The sequence below is a fragment of the Apodemus sylvaticus genome, chromosome 3, assembly GCF_947179515.1.
Source record: "Apodemus sylvaticus chromosome 3, mApoSyl1.1, whole genome shotgun sequence".
In the NCBI taxonomy this organism is placed as follows: Eukaryota; Metazoa; Chordata; class Mammalia; order Rodentia; family Muridae; genus Apodemus; species Apodemus sylvaticus.
Genome location: NC_067474.1, coordinates 109666814 through 109684720, shown reverse-complemented (window position 1 = coordinate 109684720; position 17907 = coordinate 109666814). Strand labels below are relative to the sequence as shown.

General features: G+C 44.3%; 1 long non-coding RNA gene across 1 annotated transcript; it reads right to left on the bottom strand.

Annotated features, from left to right (window-relative positions):
- Nucleotides 1-10137: 10137 nt before the first annotated feature.
- LOC127680013 (uncharacterized) lies at nucleotides 10138-14921 on the bottom strand. The gene is made up of 3 exons (XR_007976928.1): nucleotides 14769-14921; nucleotides 12048-12218; nucleotides 10138-10720 (listed from the first exon to the last, which is right to left on the bottom strand). It is a non-coding gene; the product is annotated as an uncharacterized LOC127680013 (long non-coding RNA).
- Between the last annotated feature and the right edge of the window lie 2986 nt (nucleotides 14922-17907).

Here is a 17907-nt window from a genome sequence, read left to right as displayed (position 1 = left end):
ATTAGAGTTGCCGTGGTCATGGTGTCTCTTCACAGTAATAGAACATTGACTAAGACAATACCCCTCTTTCCCCATCTAAAGTTAATAATGGAAACTTCCAAAAGTCTTTGTGACATTTAAGCAAAATAACATTCACGAAGCATACAATATTCAAACTTTGGATATTCAATATATCCAATTCAATAAACAATTGCTAATTCCAAACTCTCTAATAATTCTATGGACTTGGTACTATTTTTTCTCATTAATGCAGAAGGAAACAGGGGTGTTGGGGAGTATAAATCCCAAAGGGATCAGAGACAGCTTGTCCAAAGTTACCCAGATAATGAAAGGTAGGGACTAGAGCTCTGGACTACTTAGCTTTGTTTCTGGAAGATAATACACAGTGGCCACAAGCTTTTTAAACACAGTTGGATCAGCTGCAGGGCAACAGAAAATCATGTTCTTTGGCGTCTTATGCAACAAACCATATGGACCCTCGAGCTCTTACATAACAGGCCCAATGCTAGCGAGAGGAAGTTTAACAACAACACAAAAAACAGATCATATTCACAATAGACCACCATATGTTCCTCTGTTCTCTGACAGAAGCTATCCCTACTCCTACTCAGGCTCCCACAGAATCCTTCTCAACCAAAACAGTATATTCCTAAGTGACTCAAGTCATCGATGGCTTTATAAAAAGAAGCAGGTGCAAGGACTATGTGATTCTTCACAATAAATGCATTTTATTAACTCTTGGGAAAGCCTAGAGACCTTTAACCTGCACTCCTCAGTCTTGCTTAGAGCCTGGGGCTTCTCTGAAGACAGCCTGACCTGGATGACACAGATCACCTCTGCGAGGGAAGTTAAACTGATTCCAGTTTCCTTTTGCACAAGCCAAACACCCCACCTTGCTTGGTCATCCCTATATTTGGTCATAAACTCTCTGATGATGTAGTGAGTTCGCGCTCAGCTCTCCCACTTCAGAGTTTGCTGCAGGCTTTCTGGGAGGGCCACTTCTGAGACAGAACAGCTCCAGAAGGATGTTGTGAGCTGTGAGCATGGCACTAGGGGTCTTTCCACAATTCCAGGCCAGGTTCTACCTTCCCACCTGCTTCTGGGACCCACTCCCCAGCCCTGGGGCCAAAGCATTCATATAAACTCCAAAATACAAGTGCCATTATTGATCATTGTGTCCTTGAGCAGCTAAGACAGACTCCACGTTCTCTGTGCCTGGTGTTCCTATCTGCCCCGCTTCTTCACCTCCTTGGCACAGTCATTCATTCGGCCGCTGGGATCCTGCCCTCTGGATGCTCTTATACCTCAAAGTTGTCCCTTCCTCTGTTTCCTCCACTCACTCGCCCCTCCACCGTATATACTCTTGTTCCCTATCTTCCAAATCGCAGTTTAACTTCCCACAGATTCTCACTGGTCCTGTTTGGCCCCAGTGCATCACCTCTGCTAGAATCGTCTTACCTCACGGCTTTTCTTCCCCAGCTTTCAACTCACAAAAGTGCAGCAGCTTTCTAAACACCATGATTTGGGTGTTGCCCCTTTCTCCTGTTCAGTCAACAGGCTCCATGACCAAGAGTTAGCCTGGATGGGAGCTTTTTGTTAGATAAGCAAAAAAAACAAAAAACAAAAACCCTAAAAAAACAAAAAAAAGCAAAAACAAAACAAACAAACAAAAAAACAAAAGCAAAAAAGGCCAGGGGGAGTGCACGGACCAGAGGGAACACCCTACCACAACCAGCCAGGCAGGAGAAAGACCACGTGGTGCTTGACCATAGCCATAGCTGGACAAAGGGCTCATGCACTTTAGAGTATATCCCTTTTACAGAGATAATGACTCAGCAGAGCTAGATAACCAAGGAAAAAAACTAAACAAACTGTCCCAGTGACTTCTAAAAGCAGCTTCCAAGGCCATCTCTGGCTAACCATATATGGATTGCCTGTACAGAATGACTGGACAATAGACCACACTTATAAGATTCCTGTCCCAGGGCCTGACTCTCTGCATTCAGCTGTTTCCAGATATCTCTTTGGCTGAGATCTCCAATCCAGAACCAAAGTCCTCTTCAGGGTCTGCGTTTTCCTAAAAATATTATTTTATCCCAATAACACACACTAACATCAATATCACAAAATAAAACATTGCAACTTTTAAAAGTAGCAGAGTTCTTAGAATTTCAAACACTTTAAAAGTCCAGTCTCTTTAACGGAATAGAATCTCTCCTCCTGTTCTATTTCCCAGTCGTACCTCCATGACCATCTATGCACAACAAACCACAGATCTACTTTCTATCATCATAAATTTACTTGTGCTTTCTAGATTTTTATAGCACTATTTACTTTTTTTCTTTCTTTTCGTTCAGCTCAGCTTTGAGATTCATCTGTGTTGCTCTCTGAATAAACTTGGCTCCTTTGTGGAAGCTGAACAGTACTCAGTTCTAGCAGCATACTACAATTTAGTTAGCCAGTCTTCTCTTAATGAATAATTATGTTGTTTCCACTTAACTCTTACAAACATATCTGATAAATATTCATATACAAGTAACTTTGTGAACATTTATATTTCTTAACAGTACATTTTATATCTTATGACACTGCCAAACTGTTTTTCAGAATGGCTATGCTGTGACAGATTCCCACCCACAGCCCCTAAGTGACCTTACTGTGTAACTTAGTCTCAATACCCTCAGTCATTCTGACGGCTGTGGAGTGGCCGTTCACTTGGTTTTAATTCCATTTCTCCCAGTGATGCTGGACACCTTTCCATATCACCTTTCCATATATATATATATACTAATTAGTTTATAATATATATTAATATATATATTAGTCTGGGTGTCTGTAGAAAGCTTTGAGGCTGTTTCTTCAAATTGAGTTTTAAGACTTAGTTGTGCGTTTGCTATCCAAGTCATTTATCAAATACATGATCTACACATATCCTCTCTCACTCTGTGGCTTGTTTTATCTCTCTCTTTTTAAAGTTTTCCCATTTTTTTCATTAATTTATTTTTTCACTTTTTATCTGAATCACAACCCCTCCTGTCCTCCTCTGAGCCCTCCCTCACTCCCCCTCTCCCTCATCTCTGAGAAGGGAGAGGTATCCCTGGGTTCCACTTTATCTTGGCACCTCAAGTCACTGCAGGACTAGGCACATCCTCTCCCACTGAGGCCAGACCAGGCAGCCCAGCTAGGGAAAGAGGATCCACAGGCAGACCACAGAGTCAGGGATAGCCCCCACTCAAGCTGTTGGGGGACCCACATAAAGAGTAAGCAGTATATCTGCTACATATGTCGGGGGGGGGGGCCTAGATCCACCCCTAGTGTGTTCTTTGGTTGGTGGTTTAGTCTCTGGAAGCAAACTTCCACCACCCAACCCCACCAGCCTACCCCTGCCAAGTCAACCAGCATTCAGGCGGCTAGTTGACTCTGCTGGTTTGCTTATGGAGTCCCTGTCACCTCTGGATTCCTCAACCCTTCCCTCAACTCTTCCACAATACTTCCCAAGCTCAATCTAATGTTTGACTATGAGTCTCTGCATCTGTTAGCTGCTGGGTGGAGCCTCTCAGAGGACAGTTACGCTAGGCTCCTGTCTGCAGACATAACAGAATATCATTAATAGTGTCATGGATTGGTTCTTGTCTGTGGGCTGGATCCCAAGTTAGGCCAGTCAATGCTTGGCCATTCCCTCAGTCTCTGTAACATCTTCATTTCTGCACTTGTAGGTAGGACAAATTTTAGTTTGAAGGTTTTATGGGTGGGTTGGAGTCCTTATCCTCCTCTTGGAGTCCTTTCTTAATAGCATTTTTTAAAAATAAGTTTTGAAATCTGTATAAGGTCAAATTCATCAATTTGTTCTTTCAGTGGTACTTTTGGTGTTTTAGCTAAACTTCTTTACTCTAGAAAGTTTATAGTTTCATTTTTGTTCATTTTGAGTTAAAGGAAGGTATGAATCAAGTTTAAATATTTTCACACATAGATTATTCAACTATTCTAATACCATGTGCTGAAAACTATTTTTCTATATCTTCTAACTTGACTTTAAAAATATTTTTACTAAAAATCAATTTCTGCAAGCACAACATAGCATTACTAATAGTGTCAGGGATTGGTATCCACCCATGGGATGGATCCCAAGTTGGTCTAGTCACTGGTTGGCTGTTCCTTCAGTCTCCATTTTTGTCCCTGAATTTCCTTTAAACAGGAGCAATTTGAGATAAAAAGTTTTGTAGATGGGTTGGTGTCCCCATCCCCCATTGGGGGGTCCTGTCTAACTACTGGAGGTGGTCTCTTCAGGTTCCACATTCCCACTGTTGGGCATTTCAACTAAGGTCACCCATAGTGAGTCCTGGGAGCCTCCCCCATCCCAGCCCTCTGGGAATTTCTTTTTTTTTTTAAATTTTTTTTATTCGATATAATTTATTTACATTTCAAATGATTTCCCCTTTTCTAGCCCCCCCACTCCCCGAAAGTCCCATAAGCCCCCTTCTCTTCCCCTGTCTTCCCACCCACCCCTTCCCACTTCCCCGTTCTGGTTTTGTCGAATACTGCTTCACTGAGTCTTTCCAGAACCAGGGGCCACTCCTCCTTTCTTCTTGTACCTCATTTGATGTGTGGATTATGTTTTGGGTATTCCAGTTTTCTAGGTTAATATCCACTTATTAGTGAGTGCATACCATGATTCACCTTTTGAGTCTGGGTTACCTCACTTAGTATGATGTTCTCTAGCTCCATCCATTTGCCTAAGAATTTCATGAATTCATTGTTTCTAATGGCTGAATAGTACTCCATTGTGTAGATATACCACATTTTTTGCATCTACTCTTCTGTTGAGGGATACCTGGGTTCTTTCCAGCATCTGGCAATTATAAATAGGGCTGCTATGAACATAGTAGAGCATGTATCCTTATTACATGGTGGGGAATCCTCTGGGAATTTCTAAAGGTTCTCCCCACCCCTACCACCTCAGCAGCTCCGTATTTCCAGTCCTTCCCCCTGGCTCTCTGAGTCTCTCACCAGTCTTCCGTCATGTCATACCTAATCCTGCCCCCCCATTCTCCCCCTTCCCTCTCCCACCCATGTCCCACCCTCTCTCTGCCTCCTGTGATTATTTTGTTACACCTTCTAAATAGAATGTAATCATCCTCTGAGAGGCTCTACCAAGCAGCTGACTGAAACAGGTGCAGATACTCATAGCCAAGCACTGGACAGAGGTCGGGGACCCCTATGAAAGACTTAGGGGAAAGATTGAAAGAACTGAAGAGGATGGCAACCTTATAGGAAGACCAACAGTGTCAGCTAACCTGGACCCCTGAGAGTTCAGAGAGCCTGAGCCGCCAACCAAAGAACACACAGGGACTGGTCCGGAGGGCCCTGGCACACATGTGGCCGAGGGCTGCCTTCTCCAGCCTCAGGGGGAGAGGATGCACTAATCCTGTAGAGACTTGATACCCCAGGGTGGAAGAATACCTGGGGGAGGGGACACCTTCTCAGAGACAATGGGAAGCAGGGATGGGGGAAGAGCTCTGTGAAGGGGGACAACATTTGGGATGCAAGTAAATAAAATAATTAATTAATAAAAAATAAAAACCAAATTCTAAAGGGGAAAAAAAACTAATTTGTGTGATTGGAAAGATGTCTCAGGTGTTAAGAATGCTGCTGTCAGGCCAGGCAGTGGTGGCACACGCCTATAATCCCAGCACTCTGGAAGGCAGAGGCAGGCAGATTTCTGAGTTCGAGGCCAGCCTGGTCTACAGAGTGAGTTCCAGGACAGCCAGGGCTATACAGAGAAACCCTGTCTCGAAAAGACCAAATCCAAAAAACAAAGACAAAAAAAAAAGAAAAAAAATGCTGCTGTCTTTACATAGGACTGGAGTTTGGTTCCCAGCATCAGAATGGAGTGGCTCACAGTGATCTCAGGCACTGGTGGACTGATCATCTTCACATGGCCTATGCCAGCACCTGGGTGTACACACACACACACACACACACACACACACATATATAAAGTTGTTCATATGTATGTAGCTTTCTTTTCTGTTCTGTTTGCTTCTGTGTTTGACTATCTTTGTTTTTAACCAATGGGGACAATGCCTTTTTTCAGAATAAGGTGAGCATTCAGTCTTTCATCAGTAAGCATGATATTGTCTGTTTCTCATAGATTTCTTTTTACTAATTAGTTCGATAAATAGTTTAGTGCATTAGACTTTTTGTAAGTACTGTTTTAATGAAGGGCCACAAGTTTGGATATTTTTATTTTCCTTCAGTCAAGATACTTTATAATTTCTCTGTGATTTATTCTTTCCCCATGTGTTACAAATACGACTGTGATCACTGTATTTCCTCTAATCCTTTGTTGGGCTTCTGTTTCCCCGGCATGGAGAGGCTTCTGCCCATGTGTGTGCTGACCAGAGTCCTCTAGCTACAGTTTTCAGGCTCTGCTAACTGTTTGGCCCTCTGCTGTCCAGCCTTCTGCCCTGCGTATTCCATTTGTCTGTGTTTCTCTGAACAGTTTAACCGTCCTTGCTAGGACTGCCTGGGTTCACACACAGGACCCAGCCTAGACATTCTCCAGAGCATTAGCTGTGGGTGGGACTTCCCTTATGCGGTCCATGTCATTCAAGGATTGCTGTTCTTTACTGCTTTGAGATCGGTGTTTTTAATCTGGTGTGTGTGTGTGTGTGTGTGTGTGTGTTTCATTACAATCAACATGTTTCTTAGTGTATATATGCGTGTAAATAGTTAGGTGGTTAAAGTTGGAGTTCTTGTATTTGTGTTTTATGTTTTGTCCTCAATTCTTATTGGGTCTGTGGTGTAAAGGACAAGTTGAAAACGCTACTGCTTTAAGCAGGTGTGTTAGCATTGCATGTCTCCAGAACTTCGTCCTGGGAAGGAAAGAGAGATGCTTGAGCTTTCATTCCTCAGTTATCAGCTGGTCTCTGACGCTGGGGTCACTCTTTCACCCATGACAGTGCATTTGTTTGAATGACAGTGGCTCTATAGGCTTATATAGTTGAATGTTTGATTCCTACTTGCTGGGACTGATGGGAAAGATTAAGCGGTGTGGCCTTATTGAAGGAGGTGTGTCATCCACCTCGGGTAGCCTTTGAGGCTTCAAAAGGCCATACTATTCCCAACCTAATGCTTGTGGATCAGATGTAAATTCTCAGTTACTTCTCTAGTGTCATACCTGCCTGGCTGCTGTCGTGTTTCCTGCCATGATTGCTATGGTCTCTTCTACTGTCTAGAGCCATGAGCCTCCAGATGAGATTCTTTCATAAGTTGCCTCTGCCGTGTGTTTTGCCATGGCAATACAAATGAAACTAACACACTCTGTCAGTTTCCTACTCTATAAAAGGGGGTCATGAGGGGTTGGAACTCACTGACTGCTCTTCCAGAGGACCTGGGTTCAATCCCTAGCACCAACATGGTGGCTAACAACCATCCAGTTTCAGGGGACCTAATGCCATGATATGATCTCCACATAAACCACATGAATGTGGTACAGAGAAATACATGCAGGCAAAATACAAATACATATAAAGTAAAAATAAAGTAAAAAAAAAAATTTAATGGGGTAATGAGATCTTTTTATAAAAAAATTGTTCTGAGACTTGAGCATTACAGTAAAATGCTTATTATAAAATACAATGTGTAGAATGCACTTAGGAAAATGATAGTTACTATTAGTAAGAAATTAAAATGGACAAACGTTTGTGTAAAATAGGTGGATGGATACCTATTAGCACTGTGCTAGTGGTCTTCATTCCTGTTTCACTTAATTGTCACAAAGAATCTGTGGCACACTCATGTCATTTGCAGCATGGGTGCAGTGAGACTACAAGAGGTTAAGAACCCAAGCAAAGTCCACCTGGCACACAAATAAAAGTGGCAAGGTTAAGACTGAAATAGAGCCAAGATCAGCTACCACTGCTTTGCAGCTGCCCTTATTAAGCTGAATATTGGCCTAGTAACAAGGAAACACACACACACACACACACACACACATACACACACACACACACACACACTCAGTCACATGAGCACGCATGCATACACACACATACAAGTACATTAACTTTATTCTGAGAACAAGCTTGGCCTTAAAGCACTGTGTACAGACAGGATAAATCTGGACAAATACAACATGGATGTTTCTCCTAACCCTAGGTTCGCAGTCTGGCTTGCAGACAAGGTACATATGGAGACCTTCCTGGATACACTTCAAGAAGAGGAGAGAGAGAGTGGGAAGGACTGGCCCTGTGGCCTGCAGGAACTTCAGGACATCTAGTTTCACCCGATCCCGGGGATATGTCAAGGGGATCATATAATAGACAAGTCTGGTCTATTCAGCACTTTACAGTTTCCAAAGCCATTCAGCTCCATACCCTCCTCTACATTCCTCAACAGCTAAAGAAATAGTGACTGGAAGAGGTGACAGCAATCTCCAACCTCCCAAAGATTTGTCTAGTGCTTTACCCGAGATATGATTCTGATTTCACGGATGATATCTGACCTTCCACTTTTTTGAAGAGGGCATGACTGTAAGACAAATTCAGCAGTTGACTAGATACTACATGCCCATAGCACTACGAAATGACCTGTGATGGATACATCCTACAGGCTGACCTTTGTTCCGTAGCCATTTGTTTAGGAGTTCACTAGGTTCTGAGCTCCATGCAGAGCTGTGGGATACTCAAAGGACTACAATGAGTGTAATGAAGGAGACAGACTCTCATATCTCATGCTCAATTCCTTAGGGGAAAAGCTAAAATAAAAGCATTTGGGGTGTGACGGCATCCCTTCACTTCACCTGTGGGATTCCAGACAGTGTCCCAGAAAGAAGCCATGGGTGCCAAAAGAATAGGATCTGACATGGATGAGGGTGTTGATACACATAAAAATCTTGATATGCATATATTTTAGCATACATTAATGAAAAAGAAATTTTCATACTAAAAAGACGAGTGTTCTTTATTTTTACATGAAAAATGAAATCTTGATAGAATATCTGATACTACAGGATGTGGAGCTTTTTCAATGTGCTTCTGAATTGATCTGCATTTTAATTTTATTTTAGTGAATGCTTAGAATCATGCTTCACATAAATACATAGTATGAAATGATAAAAGTAAGTTTAGGGCCACTTCAGAAATTGTTAGAAATAACTTCCTAATCTCAACCCAAATTACACTTAACGATTTTTTTTTTTACTCAAGTCAGCAGTTTTAAGGCCAAACACTGAAACTCAAGATATATCAAATGTATATTAATTTGATACTTCCATATTGCAGAATGAGAATATGAAAGTATTAAATCTTGTGTTCCATAATTAAACCATTATGTTTAATTGTGAAATTAAATGTGAAATAAGAACAGAAAAGTTTGTACATTAAGAAAAACCTAAAATTTACAACATATAGTAGTCTTAAATCCAAGCTGAAATGATTCAGGGGGCATTTGATGGGGTTGGGGTGCATTTAGGGGTGCATTCATGGTTCAAAGTGTGTTGGCTCTGTGTTCAGAACCAAACCCAGAAACAGCCAGAAACCCTCAGAATCATCATACATTTGGTTTTGAATTCATTTTTTGTCATCGCACATTCAAAAAATGTTTCCTGTTGCTGGATTTTGTTTTGTATTTGGGGTGTGTGTGGAGGTGGGGGGGGGTAGGATGTCTCAGTTATGTGACCCTAACAAGGACCCATATGTGGATCATGATCCAGAGTTTCAAAAGTTTGACCAAAAAGGACTAACAGGAGAGGGCTGTGAAGAGGCAGCTCAAATGGAAGCCCACATAGAATGTGGGTGGTGTCCTGGGACACATGTCTACCTTATCCAGAGGCTCCACACAGCCAGGCCTTGAGTACTCAAAGGTATGTCCCGGGGGGACCTAGAAAACCCTTTCTCAACCCCTGGAAGAAAAAGTTGAGTTCCGTAGTGAGTAACTTCTAAGCTGGCATTGTAAGCTTCCAGCCTCCAATGTCCACTAATGTGGACAAGATGCCTAACCACTCTGTGCCTTAGCTTCCTTATCTGGGAAGTAAAGATAGTAATAAAACATATCTCCTTCACTTATTGCTGGAGATGAAATGATTCAATGCACATAAAGCACTTCATACCATATCTGCTTTTAATTAAGCAAGCAATAAAAGTTGGCTTGTATTATGCGTACACCTATTTTCTATTGGGGAATCATATGTTTTATGACTCTAAATGACTAGACAGGTTGTTCCGTAGGGGCAGGTACTCTGTGCCTACAGAGGGCCAGGCATGAAGCAGGCTTTCAGTAAATATTTATTGAACAAGTAGAAAATGGCGGTGCAGATACATTGGAGATGTAGCAATTAAATCACATGTTCCTGGCTCACTGAGTAACCATTAGACAAAAGGTAAAGAAAAGTAATAAACTGGGCTTCCTGAAATGGGTCTTACACGGCCAAGGTAAGGGAGGTAAGATAAGAAACTGGTTCATTCAGATATAGCCAGCCGAGCTGGGCAAGTGCAAACCTAGAGCAACCAAGGAAGCAGCAACTTTCAGCAGGTCTGTCAGCGTGCAAGCTTTGTTCACAATCCACATAACCTGCGTGTCTGTGTCAGTGCCGTACACATCAACCAGAGAAGTAGGACCTGCGTGACAGTTGTCAGCTCAGCATATGAAGGATTGAAGAAAGAGCTTTCTTGTAGGTCACAGGGTTTCATGACTGCTTTTATTTTCAATGACTAGATATCTGTGGGGTTGAAAGAAGAGAAGAAAGAAAATCACCATTCAAGATTAAAGAAGAAAGAACCAAGTAACCAGTGTTTCAAGTGAACGAACACCAGGGGTCCTCTTCCTTTCTTTTCCTTTGCAGGAAATCCCATATCAGGATATTTCTATGATCCCCAGCTTCATAATCACACCTCAAATTGCTAGGAAAGATGACTAAATGTTTAACAGAGTGGAGAGAGAGAGAGAGAGAGAGAGAGAGAGAGAGAGAGAGAGAGAGAGAGAGAGAGAGAGAGAGAGAGATCAAGGAATCTAAAAACTGAAATGCCTGGTGGTCAGGGATAGTCATCCAAAGTCCTTCTTTTATTTAATCCTATCTCAAACACTGAGTTCTCAGAAAATATGTTCTTCAATCAGGACATGTGCAAGACTGGCACCTGTGTAGGATTGGCTGCTGATAGATCACGTAAAAGATGGTGATCCCGTGAGACTGTGTTGTTTAAGGACAAAATTGTAGCTGGCTTAGCTTGTATAATTTTACAGCCGTCACATAACCACTAAACCACTTAATAACACATTTCTACCATGCAGCCTCTCATTAGGTCACACACAACTGTGTTCAGGACAGATGTGTCCGGATCGCTGCTGTTTGAAATTGATAAGCTCTCCTTCGATTCAGGCTTCGGAGGCCAGCTTTGTTTTATAGCTCTTGTACTAAGAAGAGACACCGTCCATCCTGGTGAGAAAAATGTGACAAAGGTTCTAGACCATCTTGGGGAAGGCATGGTGCCAAGAACTGGGGCACCTGGTCAGTCTATCTGCAGTAAGGAAGAAGTGAGACTGGACCATAAAACTTCAGGACCTGCCTCCGTGACCCACAGCCTCTATCAAAACTCAATCTCCAGAAGGTCCCATGACCTTCAAAGCAGCCCTGGCTGATGATCGGCTAGTGAGCCTAGGGGGACATCTCACATCCAAGCCACACTAGGACCAGAGGAGAACATGTAATAAGAGCGTCCATAATAAACTACATGATTACTACTTTGAACATCCAGTGAGTTCATATTGGACATATTGCCAAATGCATGGAACAAAGTAAAAGACAGAAAGAGTGAGCTTCAGAGGTGTGGGGGTGGGCGTGGTCCAGTATATGAGTAGCTGGGATCCGGATCCCAGCTTGTCTGACTCCTAAGGCTACAGAGAAGCCCTTAGCCAGGCACCGCCCCCTCAGCTGCTTGGAATTTGGGGTTGGCAAAGTTTAAGATCATCTGAAACTCCTAGCAGAAGCCAAGACTCATGCTCTATCTGCAGAGACGAGATGAGTGCCCCTGTTCAGACGCTGCCGTTACCAGTCCAAAAGAACCAGAAGACTGCTGAGCGGGACCAGGAGGCTGCACTCCTGGAGAAATAGACCGAACATCACTCTGCCACTTGCTGGCTTGCAGCCTCAGGGGCATCACTTCAGTCCCATGAGCCCTGCTGTTTACTTCGTCTCCTCAGTGCTCGGCTCCTGCAAAACACTGTTTAAAATATAGAATAAAGGCTTTTGCTAAACGACCTCTTCATACTCATAGAAATTTGTTTCTTTAAGTATTTTTTCTGTTTACCTATGAAAGAAAAGGCAACTTTGTTAGAGTGATATAAACTTGCCAGAGGAACAGGAGAAAAAAAAACCTGATTCTCTCTAATGTGAAAATATTACAGTTGAGAATATGAATTTCAAGAAGCATGAAAGAGGCTTCGCAGGGCCACCGATGTTCTCCAGGGCAGTGAGCTGTCCTGGACATTCTTGATTTGCCTCTGGAAGGTACTTGTATTCTGCTTGCTCTTTAGGGTTCAAATATAATGTAAATGATGCATTATAAGCCTTGTATTCTTTTGAAGGCTGAAAATACCATAAAAACCTCTTGGGGATTTTTTTTTTTCCTTACCAGATAATTCATTCAACAAACTCTTACTAAAGCAGGCTGTGCCCAGGGTAGTGTAAGGAGATACATAGCTCCCTACGGGCCTCTGTGAAGAAGGCTTAGGCCCAACCCACAAAGAAGGTAAAGAGAGTGTGTCAGAGGCCCCAGGGGAGATGTAGGCCCTATCCCAGAGGACGTGAAAAGATTGTGTCTTGAAGCTCGAACTGGGATTTCACTAATGGCCCAGTGTAGATAAGCCACGGCCTGAAGGATCTTTTGCTTCACCTCCCACTGTGAGGACATAGAGAGGCATCTTCCAGCAGCCAACACAGGGCACTTTGGCAATAAAAGGAACCCAGTGATAGTTACAGTGTAAGTGGGTATAATCCGCACCATCTGAAGGAACCAACCACATGGCCACCTGATTCCATGCTAAGGTTTTACAGTTATGAAGAATTGGCCCCCGGTCCCATTCCATATACACTGAAATCACTAATGAAATGGTGGGTGAAAATGGCATCCTGGGAAAAGAAAGTGCCTTACTTAGGCTGCCAGTTTCCTCCAGGCCTCTTGAACACTGGCACAGCATCCTGGAAACAGTGTTCAAAGTAAGGCGTGCAACCCATTAACTGCCCTACAACCAGTTTGGAAGCAACACAAGACTTCCCAAACCACTCTAACATCCAACTCCACATGCTTGGGGACACACTGGGTGCCTCAGTTCTTAGCATTTCTCCTTGATGTTAGTTCAGTTGTTTGGTTGAACCAGGCTGCCCCTTCTCTTGAAGGGGACTACTTGGAAAAATCTTGGGAGAACAAGAACAAACTTATCCTTAAAGTATGGTAGCGGCATGCTGTAGGCCATGAGTGGCATGTAAGAGTCACAGATGCTGGAAACATGTTGGTAATATGGAGAAGATACCACTAAAAATGGAGAGCTGGAACCAGATCACAGAGGGCATTGAATGTCATCTTCAATGAATTTAGACTCACCCAGTTGGCAATAGTGAGTCTTTGGTGCTTACTGTTCAAAATGGATATTTGATTATGTGATTCTTTGGGTGTCAGGGGGCATGGGAAAAAAACTAAACAAGATCAGGGAAAGACAGCAATGGCCATGAAAGCAATTTCCCCATTTAGTTTTGTGGTCTCAACTTGCTTGCCCTTCTTGTTAATGCTGTCTGTTCCCTACCATACCCCAAATGCCATCATCAAAGAATTGTATCTCAGTAGACACACTTCAAAGCTTAAAGTGCAGCCCAATCTCAGCCAAGGTTGTACTGAAAACCACAGCTAGTCCAAGCTCATTGGAGATACAATACAAGCTTCTGTGTTCTGAGCATCCTATCATGAAAAGTCCCTGAAGACTTGTTGTCCCTGTGGAAGAGGAAATTGTCTTGTCTCCCTTCCATGAGCATTCATGCTGACTGAAGCTATCTGGGGCCCCAAGTCAAAGCCAAGAAACTAATGCAAAGATGGCAGCTAGGCCTTCCGGGCCATTCAGAGCATTAACACAAGACAGGCTTGAAAGAGGAGTCTCTGTGTCCTCAGATATCTCTGAACACACTTGTGCTCAAAAGGATTCCTGCAGGTGGTTGAGCAGTTGTATCTGACAAATGAGTCGCAGGCTCCTTGGCCTCAGACCATATTTCCTCAGCTGTAGAGCGGGAGTCGCAGAAGTCCTTTCTCTCAGGAGGAACAAGGCAACCATGGTGCTTGGCCCAGTGCCAGGTACCAGGACCTGCTCAGCAAACACTGTAAACTACCATCATCCCCTCTCAAGCGTAGCCAGGCTATTGATTCTCCCGTTGGCACTGTCCCTCTTTCTGTCCCTAAGTAACACCCAAGACCTCACTCAGCCTGTCTTCATTCACTGAGTCTCTGTCAGCTGTAAGTTCATAGCACTTACTGCCCATGCATCCTGTACTGATCGAACTCTACAAGCTGACGGTGCTGCTGAAATCCACCTTCTGTAGCAGGGAGATGAAGGGCAGAGAGGTAAAATCAGGGACCCCGGTCGGTCTTCCAACCAGTAAAGCTCAGAACTGAACCTGGGAGCTTGTGGTCCTAAGGCTGTGGACAGAGCAGGGGTCCACTGTGGAGGGCTCCTTAGAGGAGGCACACTACAAACAGAGAGACACGGTGGTAACAAGTGTGTACAACCTGGGCTGCAGGCAGTAGAAGAGGGGTGGAGGTGGTGGGGGTGGATCAGAAAGCCTCCTGGAGCAGACAGCGGCCTTCTTCTGGTGTCCAGACTTGACTAGCTTTTCTCCAGGTTGATGAACCTGGGGAAAGGGAGGAAGGAAGGCTATGCAAAGGAAAGGAGGCACCTTTGCTGAGGCAGACAGGTGGGACTCTGCTGGGGAGGGGCGTGGTCACTCAAGGAGACAGGGCTAGGCATGTGACTCTTAGGATAAAGAGGCTGGAGTTCAAGTCTGGGAGCTGGAGAAATGACTCAGCAGATTAGAGGTTTTGCTGATCTCCCAGAGGACCTCTGTTCTCCTCCCAGCAACCAGCACAGGAAGCACATAACAGTCTCTAATTCCAGTGCCTGTCTTTGGAACACCTTGGGCACCCACACACATGTGGAACATGCTTACTCATTTGTGTGTGTGTGTGTGTGTGTATGTGTGTGTGTGCGCGCGCGCACACACATACACACACACACACAAGAGAGAGGGGAGGGAGAGGGAGAGAGAACAAAATGTTGTTTGTTTGTTTGTTTGTTAAAGAGTACAAGGTGAGTACCCCAGCTACTTGGTGAGTTAGAGACTAGTCTATGCTATAGAAGACCAAGTCTCAAAGAGAGACAGAGAGACAGAGAGAGAGAGAGAGAGAGAGAGAGAGAGAGAGAGAGAGAGAGAGAGAGAGAGAAATTAGATACTGACCCAGGGTCTGAGGTGAGCCAGTTACTTCTGGAAGCTTCAGAGTCCTCCCCTGTACAGTGGACATAATGCCTGCTTTATAAGTTTCTTTAAATACTAAATGAGACACATGCCGAATACGTTCTGACGCGACGCTATTCTTCTTTATTCACCTCATAAAACTACTTCCCTCAATAAAAATTTTTAAATACGCATATTTTTACTTATGCTCCCAGAAGCACTAAGAATCTATCTCATGATTAGTCATACGCCATAACAATATAATTAATAATAATGTTAATTACTGCTGATTGAAGGCACTAAGTGCTTAATATGTATAATCTATATCTAATCTAACCCTCAGAGCGTATCTAAAGATAAGTATCATTACTCCCATTTTATGGGTGAGGATAATGAGACAGAGAAGTTAGGAAATGTACACGGGTCACCCGCTGGGTAGGGATAGGTCTGGCCTTTCAGAAAAATATTGTGCATCTACAAAAAGGCCAGAGTGGGGAATGCCCTGAGTCTGGAGTTCATGTTTGTCTTCGTGATCTCCCTCTGTTTCTTTCTCAGAAAAAAAGCAAATATTTTAAGTGTCCGCCGAGGGAGGGGCAGCCTTACAGATGAGGAAGAGGGGGTCAGAGCGCAGGCTCCCCCAGCCTCTGCTGCTGTCCTGCAGAGGAGCCGGGTCCCAGCGCTGCCCCTTCCCACCGTGGGTGGCTCCCAATGGCAGGGAATCACATTATCTGTTGGGAAGACGTCCAGCACCCTCCTCCCGCCAGCCAGCGTTTGCTCAAGGCCTAGCTCTTCAGAAACTGAAACCAGCAGCGCGGGCTGCCAGCCTGAGGACGCCCGCGGGCTCTGCCCGAGCTTTACCTTCTATGGGGAGGCCCGCGGAGGGCGGAGCGAGCCGGCGCCGCTGACGTGGCCGCCCTGCCCTCGCCCCGGGCGCCCGCCTCCTCCGCGCCGGGTGTGGGAGCGTGGGGCTGGGAGAGCCGCAGTGCGCGGGCGTGGGAGCGCAGGAGCAGCAGCAGGCGTCTGGTGCGGGAGGCTGGGGTGCCGAAGCGCGGGCGGGGCTGGCGGTAGCGGCCAGGGAGCCCGGGGCGAGCTGCGGAGGGCAGGCGAGCAGATAGAAAGAAAATAATGTCTGCTCTTTGGTAACAGGGACCGAGCCTAGTACCAAAGAAGCTCTCAGGCTCTGGACATGGTGACAGTGTTACTGTCCTTGCCTATCTCCACAGGGGGTACAGTGTGCCCTGTGAGTTATGAACTTTCTTCCTTCACAATGTTTAGGCACAGACTGAAGGAGATCAGGAGATAATGAGAGCGGGTACAGGGTGAGAATGGATAGGGTCTCAGACTTGCTGTGATGACTCAGAAAGCTTGAACAGGACGGTAACTGAATTAGAATCCAGAAGGCAAACTTAGAAAAGCACATTGCAAACCACCGATTTAAGACAAAGGTCTCTTTCACCTTCAGAGTTCCTTCAGTAATGTCCTCTTGCTACACGATTCAAGCTACTTACCAGAGTAAATAAACCCACGATTTGCTTCCTAAATAATTAATCAAAACCCAGAAGTCACTCAACACATTTTCAGTAAATATTCACTGGATATGTCTTGAGTACCAGGTGTGGCCAAGTGCTATGCTGGGCACTCAGAGGCTGGCAAAGGAGATGAACAAAGGTCAGGTCCTCACGCAGTACCCAGACTGTTGGACACAGAAATCAAATCGAATACCTCAGATATTGACTTTCAACTAACCGAAGATACAGGTGTTTCTACAGTGGACAGATAATGTTTTCAGTCAAAAGTAAATAAAGGTGATGTGCCTTTCTCCTCTGTGGCCTCCTAAGTAGAGAGAGAATACATGAGCACACATAGAACACACACACACACACACACACACACACGCCACACAGTATTAATTCTTTTATGGATCCAGAGAGTACAAGTTTCTGAGATTCGTAGTATAAGGCTGCATGAAGAAAGATCCTATGGATTGATTCCTGTTTATGTGACCCTCCTCCTAAGAAACTCCTAACAGATGTCCCCCACTCGGTTCCCAGTGAGTGGCTAAGAGGATGGGCTTTGAAGCCAGGTTTCAAGAGTTGACTTCAAGGCCTGTCTTAGCAGACCTCTAACCATGGGCCAAGTACTCGACCTCTGTGTGTCTACATTCCTGTTCTGTAAAGTGTTCTGGATAATACCTAGTTCGCAGAATTCTTGGCATTAGAGACGGTGCTTTAAGCAGGTGGCAGGCATTCAGTGTGTGCGTAGCAAGGCTGTTGTGCCCTCTGCCTAGAGAAACTTTCCTCGCCCTTTCTCTACTTGGAGAGCATGTATTTATAGTCCAATGTCACCTCCTCTCTGGAACCTTCCTTGCTTTATTGGCAAGGTAATTGGATGCTTTATCTTCTATGCTCCCTTCTCTT